Raw genomic sequence first — 17,323 nt, 5'->3', positions numbered from 1 at the left:
AATCTCTTCGGAATTAGCAGCTTTTTTAACAGAATTATTAAAACAAATAATGCAGGGAACTCAAATATCACCTTCCTTTTTCTGCTAAATTCGTATTTCAAACTTTTCACAAAACTATTAGCAGCACGAATTAAGCCCATTACCCAAAAAGTTATCCCCAAGGAACAGAATGGGTTTTTTCCATCTACAGCCATTGTTGCTAATACATGCTATATGGTCCAGGCAATCAATTTATTTTCAACTAACGAAGTGATGGTGGCAATTATAATAAGAGACGCTGAAGAGGCATTCATTTAGTCAATTGGGTGACCCTATTTTCTATCCTTGAAAAATTCGACTTCCCCAGCTAATATGATATCTAAAAATGGTTTGAAATCTCTAGAATGATGCAGTTGCAAGAATTGTTAACTCCAAGAAAATAGTCTTGTTAACAATAACCTATACTGTTTACCTATTTTATTGATCCAAACAAAAATGGAGAGTAACCCCTCACTCAGACCAAGGGACAGGGTTGTATAGACCAAACTACTAAATGCCCCTCTAAGTGAATATCAAAAGATAACAACATCATCAACACCCCACAGTCATTCAACCATTCCTCAATTGTATACTCTATCACATGCTTACAGAAATGACTAAATTGAATGCCACAAAAGTTTAGAAAAATACATATTGTTCTAATCCTACAATGTGAGTAAAAAATCCTTAAAATCACATATACACACATACATGAATAAAGGAAGATAATGTAAGACAAAACAGTTAGCCTTTCAATAGATGCACCTCTAGGTACCACCTTTGTCGAGCCAGCCAGTGGCATTTAAATTGAACAATGTTCCGCTATTACAGGGGATATCTAAATTAAAGCTGTTCACAGACAATATGATTTTGTATTTGAAAGCATAGAAAAATAATATTCGAGGGACCTTAAATAAAATACAAGAGTTTTCTACTGTGGGGTGGCAGGATTAACTATTCAAAATCAGAGATCTTAGTGTTTGAGGCTGAAGTCAATGATCTCCATGTCCTGTTAAGACAGCAGTTTGTTTCCCAGCTCCCTATTTAGGAACTTGCGGCACATCATACTTTTCAGATCTTTGTCATCTAAATTATATGGCAAGGCCTAAAAAGGTTCATGATCTATTGAGTGGATGGTCTTCTTTACCACTATCTCTAATAGACAGTGTTCCCTGTAATAACATTTTTATGTTGCCTTTTTTGTAGTTTTGTTTATTATTGTTCAAATTAAGGTTAGTGAGGTGCACTTCAAGAAATAAATTCCCTATTAAGGAAGTTTATTTGGAATTATAAGCCAGTCCTTCAAAAGCAGAATTATATGATCGTTTGTTCTGATAACGATGATGCAGGAATTAGGAATAGATTTGCCAACTTTTCTAAAATCAGCAAAGCTTCCTAAAATCACAAGATACAATGTAGATCACATTAATTCAGTGCATACCATTTGTAGTTGGATATTTCAAACAATATTCTAAAGGTCTGAGACGAAGAAGGAGATTTTATCTCTAATCAAGGATGAAACACTTAGGCTGGGATAAGCCCGCAGACTGGTCAAGCAAACTCTTCTTTCTTCTTCAGCTATGCACAGATAAGTAGCTTCTTCAGAGCCAACTCCGAAATGATGAGTGAATGTTCTCATTAAATTATGAAACTGCTGGTTAAGAACAAACTGCTGGGGGTGGAGAACAGCTATAGGGTTTTATGTCAAAATTCGAATCCATTAATGAATTCCTAATTCTTTAGATAGAAATCTAAAATACACTAATTGTAGAATAGTGCTAGGAGAATGACAGATCCTTTCACCTATGGGGCATCCAGCTTTGCGGGCAGCCAATTTCAAAAGAATGGAGTTCCTTTCAAGATGGTTAGCTTATGCACCCAGTACCCTCCACAGGATATATCCCACTGTGTCAGATTGATGCTCTAGGTGTTCTTTGAATATATTGGTGGGGTGGTTACATTTATTCTTCACTTGTGTGGGATTGCATGATTTTTAGATTCATATTTTCCAATGTTTAAGTAAGATACTTGTGGCTAATATCCAACCAGAAGCAACATTGGTGTTGTTTGAATATTCGAGAAGCCCAAATATGCTCCCCAAATGTGTTCAATTTTATTTTTGTTGCTTTTTCCCCGGCTTTACAGCGTTGGAGGTCAAAAGATTTACCCACCATTGAATGTTTGTGTACCAAAGTGCCTTGGCTTAGACTGTTTGAATATCTATATGCTCTGAGAAACAAGAGTTTAAACAATGTTTGCAATTTAGAAGCCTTTTGATTAGAATGTAGTGTAAATGATTATCTGATTGTAGAAAGCAAGTGTGTATCAATGTCAATAGGCAATTCTATGTATTGGTCATACGAGGGTTATGCTTCAGTACCTTAATGCCCTTTATCCAGCATGTTGCACTTTATCTTTGCAGGTATTTTCACTAATTAGCTCTTTTGCAATTTATTTGTTAGTATTAGAGATGTACTAGTTCTCTGTGTTCACTTGTCATAATGCACTTTATTCGCACCTTGCACTTTAACTGTGTATCGTTTGGTCCTGCACAGCGTTTTAATCGTTTGATTCTCAAGTGTTAGCCATAAACGTAATAAGTTTTTTCCTTGATTTTTGAACAATACATTTAAAATTGTAAATGATCTTACACTGCTCAATAATTAAAAAAAAACTCATGGTGCCAAGTAAAGTGCTAAAAGTGCTATGGGACTGGTGTTTCAGAAGAAAAGTTGTAGTCATTCCCCGTGCCCTCTGAATCACGGGGAATCGGACCTGCAAGAAGAGTATGCAAGGCTCCAACAATCCCGGTACTTCCGGGGCCGCCTGCAGGACTGAAATGGCTGCTCTTAGATATTTTAAAACGGGCGGACAAAGGCTGGATTCCACTTTTGAGCAGCATTCGGCCGCCTCATTGCAAGGGCGAATATCCAGGTCCTTAACGCTGCTTGAAGATAGGCCACATTTTCTAAAAATGTCTGACTTTAATAGTCTCTATAGCAACTGAAACATATGGTTTGTGATTAAATTCATATTGAGTAAACGTAGTTTGGAATTATTTGTTATACTCATTTCTTTTCATTTGTTATGTATATGCAGATTTTTTTTTAAACATTGTAGCTAATTTTTGTGTTTGCCAAGCGATTTACATTTGATGTCTGTCACATTTTTTAATAGTGTCTATTTTGAAGTGTGTTTTTTGTTGTAATAAACGTGTGGCTGGCTGGTTAAGGTCACGTGGCCTCCCCGGAAAGATCCTGCCCAGCGGCTTACACGTCACGAGCGACCCTGGGCCTGGTGCAATTGTTGTCTGGCAACCAGTGGATCAGAGGGTAGTATTGGGCCGTGAGGTAGCCCCTTCGGTGGCCCAGGTACAGCTACATTTTGCTTCTAATTCAGCAGGGAGTGTAATTGCAATTACAGAGAACTCTTTCACACATAGTATTCGGAAATGTAATCTCAGACGTCCTCCGACATTTGTTGTACATGCCCAAGTCAGTGGCAGTAAAAGGGGGTTTCAGAACGCCTCCTAGAAAGGTATCAGAGTTACAGAGTTCCCGGAGTGGTTACTCGCGTGTGTTGTTTTTCTAATTACGTCTAGACGTGCAGGGTGTACATTGCCCGATCAGTAAATGTAATACAATATTAGAAGTGCCTTTTAAAGGTCTTCCCCCTCAGGCTAACTCAGGTGCGTCACAAGAAACGGCTTCTCCGAGGAGAAGAGACCCTGGCATTGGTTCTGCAGCCGATGAGTCAAACCTTAAATTAGTCACAGCAAACCAATGCAAAATGCACAGAGTTCAATGTAAATTATGTATGTCTACTACTACATTAAATATGTTCACCTGTGTACTACACACGCAAAGCAATATGATATGCATGCATGAAGTCCGTTGTCCATTAGTAGGTCAAACCAATCCGCTGTGCATCTAACAAATACATTAAACATGTGCCGGATGCACAACCGTTGTGTATGCACGTAAAGTCGTAAACCACAATAATGTGCATATGGACCAGTGCACTATTAGGGCACACACAGAGTATGCTTACAAACCAATATGTAGCACAAGCACATCACTGTGTAATAAGTGCACACCAGTGTTTATTTTAAACACTCCAACACACTGGCTAGATATAGGAGTTTTTTGATGAAATAAATCAGTATATTACCAGTATATGACTGCGATGCTGTGCTTAAAAACAGCTATCTTACATTATTTGCTGTCTCACGCTACTGTGCTTGGCCTACGTACCAATAATTTAGGTTGCACTAAACAGCATAGTGCTACCCCAACACGTTATTATATATACATCAGGGTTGTGCATTCACATCCAACATTTCCCATAGATGAACCGATCTAGTTGCTATGTGAACCACAACGATTGATATATATATCAAAATGCTACACATAGGAGGGAGCTGGATGCTTCCTATGTGGCTCCTCGTTGACAGGGCTGTGCATTACCCACACCTGGGTCTCCTTTGCTGCACAGCACGGTCATGCTCTGCTGCATGTCTTGCAGTAGCTGCTTTCAGCAGACATGCTGTGAGTGTGCGGTGGAAATGGAATTATACCCCCTGCACAGCACTCTCACATGGAGCACTGCTTCTGTAACATTTTAGTTCACCCACTCCCCTGGTCCGTTTCCCAGCAGTTGAAGGTGCAGCGTTTCCCTTGAATTCAAGGCTTCTCGAGCTCTCATACATGGTCCTCTTATCTAGTTGGCGGATGGACGAGCACAGTATCAGGGTCTGTCTCCCCGTTTCCATTGAGTCCCATGGCCTCTCTCTCCTTCAGCACAACCTCACCGTGCATCCAACTATCCGTGGGGAGAGGGCATGCGCGCAAGCAGGGTGAACACCAGCACTACCTGAGAAGAGTGCAGGCGGACATGAGGACAGTGTATGCAAACATGTAGTGTGAGCAACATCAGCCCCTGCGAAGACAGTGTACGCGAATGAGTGAGTAACATCACCACCGGTGAAGAGAGGGTGGGCAAACGAATAGTGTGAGTAACTGCACGTCATGTGAGTACAACTCAAACTGTAACAACACAGCCCCAAAACCAGATTGGGAAATATTCATTCTCTCGCCATGGAGCAGATGGGGACTGCTGGGGTCCACCTACTGCTTGTTGCCCTGACTAGGCCCATATTGCTATGGCTGGGAGCACAATGGGAAACATGTCAAAATCATAGGGACGGGGAACACGTTTTAGATCCTTTCAAGCATTTATACATCGGCCTCATGAATGTAGGAACAATATGAGATCCTGCGGCTGGGCATCTCCCACCTTCTGAGCAAATCACTTTCTCTGGTTTACTATCCTCCTGGACGAATACCCTTAGTTGCTCAGTGTGAGCATCGTCTCCTGTGCTCCGTTCTTAGGTGAAGATGTTTTACTGCCACGCCCTCTGCCTTAGCAAAGACACCATGGGCTGACTGACCCGTGGTCCTAGGACGACCACCGTGTGATGCGCACTGCTTCCATGTCCAGGCCTTCACCTGCAATGCCAAGTACCTGTGCGGCACTCTGTTCCTGGGTGACCACCATCTAGCGCTGTCCCCCACACTCCAGAAACACCTTCAGAAGCAGAGCCCCACACCAAGGGTACCACCTTCTGATGGCCTAGAAGCTGTGCCCTGCATCCTGATGAACACATTCTGCACAAAGGAATAACATTAGAATCTGCAACCTCATTTTGCTTTTCAATAGAGGGTTTCTTAGTATGCAGGATGCTGCCACATGTACTGCTGGTTATAGTAGGTACCAAGAGTGATCTTCATATGCAATATGGCCCTAGGTGGATCCAACACTGCGCCACTCCTCTAGTATGAAATATACATAAGATCAATCCATCAGACAATCAATCAATCAATCAGGAGTTTCATAAAGCGCGCTACTCACCCGTGACGGTCTCAAGGTGCTGGGGGAGGGGCAGCTCCGGATCAGTCGAAGAGCCATGTCTTGAAGTCCTTCCTGAAGGTGTGCAAGATTGGCAATTGTCTGATGTTCACAGGGAGCTCGTACCAGGCCTTGGCTGCTATGTAGGAGAAAGCTCTCCCACCCGTTCTGTTTCTGCGGATACGGGGGACATCTGCCTGGGCGAGTTCTGCGGAGCGGAGGCTTCTCTTGGGTACATGGAAAGATACTCGCTCGTTGAGGTATTTGGGTCCGATGTTGTCGAGAGATTTGTAGGCGTGGGTGAGGAGTTTGAACGTGACCCTTTTCTCAACGGGGAGCCAGTGGAGGTCTCGCAGGTGTTGGGTCATGTGTTCCTGATGCGGCATTCCGAGGATGAGTCTGACAACGGCGTTCTGGATGGTCTGGAGTCTACGTAGCAGGGTTTTGTTGATTCCAACGTAGAAGGCGTTGCTGTAGTCCAGTCTGCTGGTTATGAGTGCGTGGGTGACGGTCTTTCTGCAGTCGGGGGGGGGATCTACTTGAAGGTTTTGCGGAGGGTGCATTGACAGTTGAAGCCGGTGGAGGCGACGGCGTTGATCTGTCGGTTCATGGAGAGGGAGGAGTCGCGGATGATGCCGAGGTTGCGTGCGTGGTCAGTAGGAGTGAGTGGATTTCCGAGGGCGGAGGGCCACCAAGTGTTGTCCCAGGCGGAGTTGCAGTATACGAGAATGAGGACCTCGGTCTTCTCTGAGTTGAGCTTCAAGCAGCTGTCTTTCATCCAGGCTGCCATGTTCTTCATTCCTTCCTGGAAGCAGAGTCTGGTGTCTTCAGGACTCTTCATGAGTGAGAGGATGAGCAGGGTGTCTTCGGCGTAGGATACAATGCTGAGCCCATGCTGTCTGACGATGGCGGCAAGGGGGGCCATGTAGACGTTGAAAAACGTGGGGCTGAGAGACGAGCCTTGGGGTACTCCACAGTTGACATTGGTGGGTTTGAAGTGGAAGGGAGGAAGTCTGATCCTCTGGGTTCTGCCGGAGAGAAAGGATCGGATCCAGTCGAGGGCGGTTCCTTGTATCCCTGCGTTGTGAAGTCTGGCTGTAAGGTTGCGATGTGAAACAGTTTTGAAGGCTTCAGAGAGGTCTAGGAGGATGAGGGCCGCAGTGTGTCCATGGTCGAGTAGCAGGCGGATGTCGTCTGTGACGGCGAGGAGAGGGGTCTTGGTGCTGTGGTTGCTGCAGAAACCAGACTGGGAGGCGTCTAGGATGGAGTTCTCTTCAATGAAGGTGGTCAGCTGGGCGTTCACTAGTCGCTCAGTGACTTTCGCCGCGAAAGAGACAAGAGAGATGGGCCGGTAGTTTTTGAGGTCCGTTGGGTTGGCCGTGGGTTTCTTAAGGAGTGGTTTTACCTCTGCCCATTTTCAGTCGTCAGGGAAGATGCTGGACATGAGGGAGGCGTTGATGGTCCATCCTAGATCGGGTGCGATGGCGGCGGCCCTGCGGAATATGTGTGGAGGGAAGGGGTCCGTAGGGGCTCCAGAGTGGGTCTTCTGCATGGTAGTTGTGGTGTGTTCGACGGTGGTGGCATTCCAGGTCATGATGGTTAGCCTATCGGCAGGGTTTGGGGGGGAGGTGTTGTCAGGCGTGGGTTCGTAGAAGTTGTCGTAGAGGGCCTTGATCTTCAGGTGGAAGTATGAGCTGATCTTGTTGCAGAGTTGCTGGGAAGGTGTGATGTCCGTGGCTTCGCTGCAGGGTTTTGTGAACTGTTGTATGAGGTTGAACAGTTCCTTGGCGTTGGTCGCTTTGGTCTGGTCTTTGTCTCTAATGAAGGTCCGTTTGGTGTCCCTTATGCGCTGGTGATATTCCTTCAGGGCGTTTCTGTGGATTTTATGCGCTTCCGTCATTTTCTGGCTTTGCCAGGATTTCTCTAGGGCATCTGCAGGAGCGTCTGGCTTCCTGTAGCTCAGTGGTGAACCAGGCGGCTTTTAGCGGGCGTTGTTTGGTGGGGTGTCGGAGGGGTGCGAGTTTGTTGGCACAGAGGGAGATCCAGCGGTGAAGTTCTGTAGCTGCGGAGTTGGCATCAGTCGCGGTGCTTGGGGGGGTCTTGGAGGAGGGTGGTGATAAGGAGTTCTTCTGAGACCTTGCTCCAGTTTCTTTGTGGCGGTCGCGGCGGTGGCTTGGGTGCGGTGTTGGTGTTGAAGGTCAAATGGATGCAGTGGTGGTCAGTCCAGGGGGGTTTGGCTGAACCGGATGTTTGTTTCAAGAGTGTGTCCAGCTCTGTGCGTGGGTGTGTTGACCAGCTGCTTCAGTCCGAGGTTGGCGAGGTTGTCAAGGAGAGCGGTGGTGTCGGGGTCGTTGCGGTTGTCGAGGTGGAAGTCCAGGTCCCCGAGTAGAATGTAGTCCGTGGAGGTGATTGCGTGGGGCGTGACGAGCTCAGATATGGTGGTTGCGGACTGGGTGCGGTCTGTAGATGAGGGTACCCCGTAGCATGGTCTTGGGGCTGGTATGGATCTGGAAGTTGAGGTGTTCTGTGTTGGAGTGGGGGTCGCTCATGCTTGATGTGGAGAGACGGAGGGGGATCTTGTGAGCGATGGCGAGTCCTCCTCCTGGGCTGTGGGTGCGGTCCTTCCTCTGGATCTTGTAGCCATTGGGGATGGCAGTCGCGATATCGGGGCCGGAGGTGGCGTTGGTACAGGTTTCAGTGAAGAAGGCGACATTGGGCGAGATTGTGTCCATCAGGTCCCAGATCTCTACGGCGTGTCGGTGGAGGGAGCGCACGTTGATGAGGATGCACGTCAAGGTGTTGGTGGTGCGTGCGTCGGGCGTGCCTTCGGTGGTGGTGAATCGTTGATTGTGAAGGATCTGTGGCAGGCCCTGCACGAGAACTGTCCCTGGGTGGTGTTTGGAGCGGTGCTTATGCAGCCGGAGCGTCTTCTGGGGTTGAGTGCGTTGAGGGTGGTAGAGTCGCAGCGGTGGGGCCTAGGAGAGGCAGGATTCCTGGCGCTTGTCACAGTCGGGTCGCGGAAGGGCGCAGACGGGTTTGCCTTAAGCACGCCTTCAGCGCGCCAGCGGTCTGCATTTAAATAGGGGAGGGAGGCTCAGCTGGGAGGCGGGAAAACGGGCGCAGGTAGAGGGGAGGGGCCGAGGCAGCAGTGGCGGGAACGGGGGAAAGTGCGAGGGGGCTGGCACAGATGAGGAGGGAAATCTGTAAAATTACAGTAAAATGAAGACAGAAGCCGGTGATAAAAAAACAGAACACAATTTAGCAATTTAGCAAGTAAACACACTTAAAGCAAATTCGCAAGACCTCAGAGGCAGCAGCCTCCAACACCCAGGGCAGTGGGTCCGCAGGCAGCGACAAAGAGCAGGAGCTGTGGGGAGAGTGAAGGCCTATAACCGAAGTCAAGCTCTTCCACACTATCAGGGAAGATGTGCTCCTCAATGCAACACCTGCATGTATCTACCACATGAACCCATGGCTACAAAAAGGACATCAGCAGTCCCCATGGGTCAACTTGAGACATCTACTGCTTCTGGGCTCTTTCTGGAGCTGTTCCGAATCCAGGACCTATATATGTATGCCACATCAGAGCAAGGCCATTAAAGAGGGAATTCGAAATATTAAAAAACACCATCGAAATCTAAAAGAATGAACCTCGTGTACAAATGTTGCTGTGCATTTATTTTTAATCACATGTAATAAGTACATGGTTGTGGAGGTTATGCAGTTCCTTCCCACTGGTAGAGTAACGGTGGCAAGAAAAAAAAATGATTTGCGCAAATCTGTTGACCTGTGCAGTTCTAAGTCCAAATGTACACTCTGAATGGCTGCTAAAATTAGAATGTGTTGTCCATTGATCTCCAGTGCAGAAGATTGACAACGATATACTATTTATTTGCATCTCTGTTTTTCCGTTTTCCTTATTTTAGACATTTGATTGGTGCCGTTCCTCCTTGCTCCTTTAAAGCTGCCAATATGTTAATAAATCTCTGTTTCTTAATTGTTTTTATTTTAATTCACGTTTTTTGAACATTTGTTGGAGGCCTTTGGGATGGCCCTTATGGGACAGCTGAATCATTGACTGACAGGCCTGTTCTAATGGGCCTGTAAGAGGGAGCGACTGGATTCCAATGCCCACAAGGAGCATAATCTGAAGGCACTTGCTTTAGTAATGAGGACCATTCTGGGGTCTTCCAATCCAAAGAGCATGATCACTCCTTTATGCTGAGACTCAGGTGAGGGTGCTCCATTTAGGCAAGTTATACTAACTGGGCATTGCAGTCAGGGTGCAATTTTGTAAACTGCGGAAAGTAATTAACGTGTAATATTGTATCGCGGCATTATCGTATTGGGATCACCACATTCACAGAGATTACTTTGTGTGTGTTTGTGTATTCATTGTTGTTTAAGTATGTCTTGTGAGGCTGCTTACCTTTACCTATATATGTCTTGGAAACGAGGGTCTCTTGTTGGCTGAGGTTTGTACCCTGTCCAGGTAGGAACCCTTCCTTCTAGTCCAGATATACAACATACAAAACTCAAAATATCACTTTTGAAAGGTTTCAGAATTTCTGTCCATAGAAAAATATGGATAAGTGTGTTTTTCACAAAGTACCTTAGGATGCGTCGACATTCACCAAACAAAGCAACTGCAGATGAGCGAGGCACGAGAAAACACAGGGATGCATTGATCTCTGAGTCCTTGGGGAGTTGATGCGTCGATTCTACTGCACACAGGAGAAAGGTTGAGTTGGCTCCGGACTGTAAGGGCAAGTGATGCGCCGAATTCCGCATGGCTTGGTCTGTGGGGTGTCAAACTTGGTGTTCAAAGATCGATGCATGGAAAATCCAGGCGCTGTGAGTCGATGCAGCGGCTATCCAGGCACTGAGTCGATTTTTACAGCCGTAGACAGGTGACGCGTCAATTCTTCCAGGCGCACAGCAGGGCCTGCGTCAGAGTTGTAGCGGAGGTCCCGGACTTCAGAGACTCGGTGCTCGAGACTCTGCGGTTTCTCGGGCTGCGAACAGGTACTGCGTTGGTCTTTTCAGGCACACCTCAGTGATGAAAGTATTTTTTGGCCACACAGCACTTTGCAGCACGAAAAACAGTGTTGGAAGGGCGATGCGTGGGTTTTCACCAACAGGATCAGCAAAACAACCTCCAAGGGCCAAGGACTGGAATTGGTATAACAAGACGGGTCAGAACTTCCAGCAGGGGAGTTCAAGGATGCTGTGGGTGAAATCTTGGTGTCCCTGAGACTTCTTAACAGGAGACACGCTCTACAACAAGCCCTTAGGGAATCTTTTCAAGCAGGATGCCAAGAGACTCCGGTCTTTTTCCTCTCCAAAGCAGAAGAGCAACTGCAGGCCAACCCGGCAAAGCAACACACAGCAAAGGGGCAGTACTCCTCCTCACAGCTCATCAGCTATTGTCCTTGGCAGAGGTTCCTCTTGATCCAGAAGGGTTCTAAAGTTCTGGGGCGAGAGCTGAAATACTTATACTACTTTTAGCCTTTGAAGTCAGCACACCTCATAGAAAGTCTGTCTTGCTCATTAGAAACAGTTCTGTCATGCCCTGACCAGGCACACTACAGGAGGTTGAGACAGCATTGTGAAAGGCAGCCACAGCCTATCAGGTGTCAGTGACAGCTTCTCCCACCACTCTAACTCAGGAACACCCATCAGGATATGCAAGGCACACCTCAGCTCCCTTTTTTTGACTGTCTAGAGTGAATGCAGAAACAGCCCCTGTCAGTCTAAACCAGACGTTGATTCCACAGGTAGGAAAAGGCACCTAATGGTTTAACAAGGAAATGCCTACTTTCTAAAAGTAAACACAAGGAGATGATGGACGGAGCGCTGAAACTTTTCAGACACCCACTCTCAGTCACAGATCTTGGTTGAATCCATCATCGTTCTTTAGCTCAATTCACCGCCCAGTTCAGACACAGCTATATGCAAATAAATCTTGACCCTGTGCCTCATGGAAACAGTCCAGCCCGAGCTGCCAAGCCATGTCTTCCCTGGACCGGAAACAAGCATCCTGAGACTGGTTTGGGGCTTAGAGCCCTCATCAGCCAGGCTAGCTTAAATCCAGTGACAAAGTGAGCAAGGGACCCATGTCTGGGCATACCCTGCCAACTTAGGGCGAACAAAGCAAACACAAGGAGATGATGGACAGAGCGCTGAAACGTTTCAGACACTCACCCCCAGTCACAGATCTGGGTTGAATCCATCATCATTCTTTAGCTCACCTCACCACCACAGTTCAGACACAGCTATTTACAAACCCTGTGCCTCATGGGAACAGTCCTTTTGCTTACTTTCTTAAAAGTGGAATTTTCAAACACACAATTTAAAAACCACCTTCAATAAAAGATGTATGTTTAAATTCTGAATCAGGGAACCCAAACTCCAAATCTCTATCACTTTCGAATTAAAAGTTATACTTGTAAGATATTACAAGGCAGCTCCAATGATAACCTATGGGAGAGATAGCCTTTCATTAGTGAAAAACGAATTTGGCAGTATTTCACTATCAGAACATGCAAAACACACCAGTACATGTCCTATCTTTAACATACACTGCACCTTGCCCATGGCGGTACCTTGGGCCCACCTTAAGGGTGTCTTACATGTAGTAAAAGGAAAGGGTTATGCCTGGCAAGTGGGTGCACTTGCCAGGTTGACATGGCAGTTAAAAACTGCCCACGCAGACACTGCAGTGGCAGGTCTGAGACACATTTCAAAGGCTACTCTGGTGGGTGGCACCATCAGTGCTGCAGGTCCACCAGTAGCATGTGACTTACAGGCCCTGGACACACACAGTGCACTTTACTAGGGACTTACAAGTAAAGCAAATATGACAATCATGGATAACCAATCAGAATCACAATTTACACAGAGAGCATATGCACTTTAGTACTGACTAGCAGTGGTAAAGTGTCCAGAGCTCTAAAACCAACAAAAACAGGTCAGAAAAATAGGAGGCAAGTGGCAAAAAGTTGGCGATAATACTGCAAAAAGGGCCCGGCCCAACGATATCTCAATGTAAAAACGAAAAACTGTAAAATGCCAAAGAGAATTTGGCTGTTTCCCACACGCCTCAGAATTCTACACTCACACCACAAATGTGTGTTAGGTGTTTAGGACTTCGCCTTTGGTTTGATAGATGTTTAGGTGCTTGCACTGAAAGTGGGTGCATAAGCCTCTTACGTCAGAACTCCTTTCATAAGAAAAGCATTTTATCAGATTTGAGTTTTTGCAGAATAGCTAACAAGAAACACAGAGTGGACTTTGGGTCCACCACTATCAACTATTGGCTTTCTTTAACCAGCGTCTTTCAGCCATTGGCTTGAACCATTGTGAATCATGTCTTTGCTCAACCCAGTATAGTATCCCTATTGTCTGAAATTAGGTTTCTAGGTGGCAGAGGCATGCACCCCTTTGTCAAAGTAGGGATGCACACTCTAGTCAGGATAAGTGCAGTAGACACTAAAAGTTTACCTGTGTTCACCCTCTGGTAGGTTGGCACAGAGCAGTAAGGCTAAACTAAAGAGGCCATGTGTAAGGCACAGTAACACAGTGAAAACACCACAAAAGTACTCCACACCAGTTTAGAGAAATAGCCAATATTTATCTGAGTAAAAAAAGACCAAAACGTCAAAAATCCACTATACACAAGTCAAGATTTGAATTTTTAAAGTTTAAATCAAAATGCAGTGCTTAGAAGTCAATAGCTCCAACTGGGGCTATCTGGTTGTGCTTGACTGAAACAAATCCAAAAGTTTAGCCCGACTACGATGGAGCACGTGCTGGATACAGAAGTCACACAGACCCCCCTTACAGTACCTTGGATGCGCCGGAAATCAAAGTCAATGCATGGAGCCGAGGAGGTGAGGCATCGCGGATACAGGTGATGCATCGGTTCCTTAAGGCGGTGCAAGGTCATTGAAGCTTGCCTGCTCTGGGATGATGCATTGCGCAGAGGAGGTGATGTGTCGGTTGCGGGTGCGAGGCTTCGGTTCCTGAAGGCAATGCAGTGTCAATGATTTGTCGATGTCGAGAGCGTGGTGCGTTGATTCCTCAGTGTCGAAGTTGTACCTTTGGGCTGAAAGAAACCCCTGCTGTCAAACAGGAACAGGTTCGTCGGGAGGAAGGAGCAGACACCAGCAGGTTCACAGAAAGGAATGCACCTTGATGAAAGTGTGACTATAGGGGTTCCTGAGCCCTTCCTCCATGTGGCCCAGATTACCCGAAAGTGGGGTACCTAGGGGCCTAATATCATTAAGGGTCGACAAAGATCAGCCTTATATTGATTAGTGGCAAGCACATTTGCAGTTGCCATGCTTGTATCCCGTGTTTCCGTCCTGAAAAATGCAACAGACTCACATGAGCCATCAGGCAGAAACATGTTGATGGTGTGTGCGGTGATGGGGTACTAATTCCCCTAATCCCCACGTTGGTTTTTAATACCAAATGGTATACCATGTAAATATAAAGGTCAGTTTGGCATATCACATTGGTTTTCAATCATTATATTTCATGGGTCCGTTCTTATTAGAAGTGCCTCTCAGATTTCAGGTGTAGGCCTGCTCCTCATCAAACAAGGTTTTTGTAGAGCGTGGGGAGTCCTATGATGAAGTAGGACACCTGGTGGTGTGTGAGGACATCCCGTCATATTTTTAAGTATGCTCAGAAGTATAGTGTTATGAGGTGGAGCATTAGTTGATACACAGGCATAAATTCAATCTTGGGTGGCTTAGTTGTGCTAAACGTTTTGGGACTGGAGGCCAGCTCACCCATGAGGCCCTATAGCCTCTGGGTCCCTACCATGGACAGTTTCCAGGTTTTTTGCATTTGGAGGAAAGATATATGTCTGCCAGTAGCACCACTGTGTTCTGGTTAAGCTGTAATTAGATTAAATGCATTGCAGTGACATATGGCTGGGAAAAGTGTCTTTGATAAGTAGGAAGAGCCTATTTTTATATATTCAGAAGTGTCTCCCAAAGTGTGCCTTTGAAGCACACATGGAAGGCTCCTCAAAAATAGTGCACACTATGTATTCAGGTTAATATGTAGCCCTCAAAGTGGTGGCAAACAACTGATCATATTCCCCCGTCAGAGGAACCTTTGATTAGAGAAGATAGATTCACAGTGGAGAATAAAAAAACATACTTCCATTTCCTTTATGGCAGTGGAAAGACTGTGAAGTTGCATCACTTCACAAGAACAGTACCTAAATGCTGGGAGGTGGCTATGAATATAGTATGATGTAAGGAAGGAACTCTTAAGGAACCTCCTCTGTGGTCTTGGGTATGGTTTCCTGGGTTGAAAGTGTCATATGTTCTATTCAGAGCAATTTACTTAAATGGAGACAGTGGGAATTTGATCTGCGTCTTTTCAAACATTGAGAGTGGGTGGCAGCTGGCCCCACTCAACAAGGCTGGTGTTTAATCAAGAGTAAGGACTAATTTTATCAGTTCCGCACTATGAGCCGCAGCTTGGTTGAAGAGTTGTCATGTGTCATATGAAAAAGAAAGGAGTGGACCTTTCTGCACACTCTTTGGGCATGTCATCTGGTCCTTTTGGGATGGGGTGGGTTTGAAGCCGTCCGTAGATTAAAGTGCAGAGGAGTGGGTGGAATACCAGTGCTCCCCAGATCAATAGGGTATTTTGGGTAACCTAAGTTGAGGCACAAATTGAACATTGCTGTCGGACTGATAGCCCAAAGAGATGTTGCTTTGCAGTTGGGTAGTCTTAGTACCCCGATTCGGAGCACTGGAAGAAGGGTATGGTTGGTGCATGACTGCTGAAACAATTGTGTATGAGAGTTGAACGTGTGTAAAGACATTTTTAAAAACGTGAGTCCATTGACAGATGGTTTAACTTGAAGTGGCACACGTGGTGCATAGGGCTGTGCACCCAAGCTGAAGGGTAGAACTGAGCTGTCCAGCAGTTTTTTCTGTTTTTGTCCCAAAGTAAACTATGTTCCACTGTCCCCGTGGTTGGTGCTAGCCATTCCAGGGTGGCTCCAATTTGACTGTTTATGTTGCTGCCATTATCTTAAGGGGCTGTTTTTCATACACCTATTTGTAAGGTAAGAATAGGAGTGCCAGTAAATATAATAGTAATTAAGGTTAGGTATATGAATTGAAGTTAAAAATTCATAATGTGAAGCTAGAATATTAATAATATACTTACCATGATAATGTAGTGGGAGGTGAAGTACTGGATACTATGGGGCACATGCATCAAAGGAAATACCCATCCCAAATGGACAGATTCGCAGCATCTGAGCCTTTGCGACCGGTATCTTTGCATTTGGGATGCATCATCCCAAATGGAAAAATCGCAAATTGAGATTGCATTTAAGGAATTGCAAATTGCGATTCCTTAAATGCAATGCAAGATGCCTTTTAAAATAGCGATTTCATTATTTGGGTCCGCTATTTACCGTGAAATTATACCAGATGGTAAATAGCGAAACTTTGAAAAATGCACTAAAGTGCGTTTTTCAAAGTTGTAGGTTACACACACACATGCCATTGGGACATGTGTGCGCACAACATGTGTGCACAGATCTATTTCAGGGGTGCAAGAGGGTGTCCTATTGACACCCTTGCACCCTTGAAATTGCATGCGTAATTTGCGAGTACCTATTGTGTACTTGCAAAGTGCGCATGCAATTTCCCATTCATTCCTATGGGCCTAGGCCCATAGGAATGAATGGGAAGCCATTGCTTAATTGCGACTCGCAATTTGCCAGTAACAATTGAGGAATGTTTAGGAATCGCTATTTTCATAGCGATTCCTACATGCATAGGCTTTTGCGAGTCCTTAATTGAGATTCCTTAAAAATCGCAATTAAGGACTCGCAAAAGCATAGCTGGATGCACGTGCCCCTATATGACTGCCCTGGCCACTGCAGGTTGATATAACTTGCCTCCACGTATGTCATACAATCATTGAAATAAGTTCCAGGTGTACTTCTGACTTACGCTTTGTGAATCAGATTCCCCGGATGTCCATGGAATAAAATTATATCAGTACACAATGACGCAGGCTTGATGAAGTGGTGTAATATAGCAATGTTGCAGACTATGCAGATAATTAGGATAAGACTTTGGGATGTCTATTTCGAGGCTGTATCTTACGTCAGATGCATCACCAAAACACACTGATGTAAATTCCAATACATTTAATTACTGGTTTGTAATTGCAAATAAAGTTCATAGCGCTGTGAGAGACAATAGGTGTGGAGCGCAGCCAGCAGTAATACTTCCTTCAACCCCTGCACCAGGTTCACTTCTCATTCCCTTTGAATGTGAATCCTGCTAAGACAAAGGGAATCACCCGGCAGCAGGGCGGTGTCAGTTTGTTTCTTTGCTCTGTGAAGGGG

General features: G+C 45.6%; 1 protein-coding gene across 1 annotated transcript in view; it reads right to left on the bottom strand.

Moving 5' to 3' along the window:
• The window catches only part of LOC146810884 (A disintegrin and metalloproteinase with thrombospondin motifs 2-like), a 1,551,661-nt gene that overhangs the window by 960,892 nt on the left and 573,446 nt on the right, over nucleotides 1-17,323 (bottom strand). The window lies entirely within an intron of this gene.

The sequence above is a fragment of the Triturus cristatus genome, chromosome 7 (assembly GCF_964204655.1).
Source record: "Triturus cristatus chromosome 7, aTriCri1.1, whole genome shotgun sequence".
NCBI lineage: Eukaryota > Metazoa > Chordata > Amphibia > Caudata > Salamandridae > Triturus > Triturus cristatus.
The sequence above is the reverse complement of the archived record's forward strand: the minus strand, read 5'-3'. Positions and strand labels throughout refer to the sequence as shown.